Genomic DNA, 1,890 nt, shown 5'->3' on the forward strand with positions numbered 1-1,890 from the left:
ACAGGTCTACCTGAGCAACTCCGAACCGACTCCAAATCAGCTGGACCGCCTGGGATGGAGTCTCCACTCCCAGGAGTGCCGCCGAGACAGCTCGTCGGCCACCTGATTGAACACTCCTGGGATGTGGATGGCACGAAGGGACCTCAGATGCTTCTGACTCCAGAGGAGGAGGTGGCGGGCGAGTTGCGACATGCGACGGGAGCGTAAACCGCCTTGCCGGTTGATATATGCAACGGTCGCAGTGTTGTCCGTGATGACCAGAACGCCCTTGCCCCGAAGGCGCCCTCTGAGGCGGTTCAAGGCAAGGCGTACTGCCAGCAACTCGAGGCAATTGATATGCCAACGCAGTTGGGGACCCGTCCACACCCCTGACACTGAGTGCGTTGTACGTGGCTCCCCAGCCGGTGGCCGAGGCATCTGTAAATACCACAGCATGCCTGGATACCTGCTCCAAGGGCACTCCTGCCCGAAGGAACGAGGGATCTGTCCACGGGCTGAAGGTTTTGCGGCAGGCCGGTGTAATCTGAACCCGGTGAGTACCGTGTTTCCACGCCCACCTCGGGACTCGGCCATGGAGCCAGTGCTGAAGCGGTCTCATATGGAGCAGACCGAGCGGAACTATCGCCGCAGCTGCAGCCATATGCCCCAGGAGCCTCTGAAAGAGTTTCAGTGGGACCGCCGTCCTGCCTACAGCCTGGCGTGTGACGACTTGAAGCGGGGACTTGAGTGCTACCGCCCTTACCTGGTTCCACGAATGGGCAGGAGGGGTGCTCTTGGGCAACCCACTGCTGCCTGCTGGCGAGAGCGGAGAAGGGAAGTGATCCTGTGATGCACGGTTCACCACTCTCCTCCTCTTGAGACCCAGCGATTGAGGAAACTGCTCTTTTACTGATGTTTTGGGTACCGCTGGCTGCTGGGCCAGCGGCGGAACAAAAACAAAACGAAACAAAGGATTCTCCACCCGGCCCTCCTCCGGGGGAGGGAGTGGTGCGGTCACCATCTCCCGACGAGCAGTCTCCACCATCTCTGATCTCTTTCTCCCGTGAGACCGCGACCACCTATGCTGCGCTGTAACGCCCGCACTCACTCACTCGTCTTCTCACTCGTTCAGGAAAGGAGAGCAGCAGTAATTCACCGCCGCTCGGCTCCGAAGCGAAAGGATGAATTAATGCGGTGCACCCGCTGCCTCTTATACTCACGCTGTGATCAGCGGCAGCTGGATGCAATGATCGCATGCCAATGTCCATTGGCTCGTTTAGTTACACTCGAAGTGGATTGGTCTCTCTGGCGAGATCCCAATTCGTCGGTCATCCGACGTGACTCGGAGTGACCGACTGAAAGGGAACTGTACAGTGATTGAATGGCATTCACTGCATCTATTTACAGTCTTTTATGTGCCTTAACATAATTTCACTGGCCTCAAAATACTTTTTTGTTTTGTTTTTTTAGCGTATATTAGCCAAACAATTATTTAAATGTTATTTTAAATCTAGTCTGTCATGTAGCTAGTTAACACTACCTTGGTGACACTAATAATAGGTCCAGGCAAACTTTGCAGCAGCTGTAGAAGATCATTAGATATATTATTTTGTAAATTGCTTCACGCCTAATGTTATTATTCTGAAGAAAAACATATACACTAAAGTAGTTCAATCAAAAGTGATTTTAATTTCCAATAGATCACAAGAAAATAATGTACTGTAGTCAAAGCACTGGTACTTCCAGATGATTTAGAAAACAAAATGTAGGTGTCTGCCCTACTTTAGCCCATAGATGTGACTTGGATACTTGGTGAACAACTTGGGAACAATCAAATAGGTGCATAAGATGCAGGTTAATGTAGCCTATGTATATTATAAAAATCAAAAAGTATTGACAAGCTGAAGAAAG

The sequence above is a fragment of the Onychostoma macrolepis genome, chromosome 25 (assembly GCF_012432095.1).
Source record: "Onychostoma macrolepis isolate SWU-2019 chromosome 25, ASM1243209v1, whole genome shotgun sequence".
Lineage (NCBI taxonomy): Eukaryota > Metazoa > Chordata > Actinopteri > Cypriniformes > Cyprinidae > Onychostoma > Onychostoma macrolepis.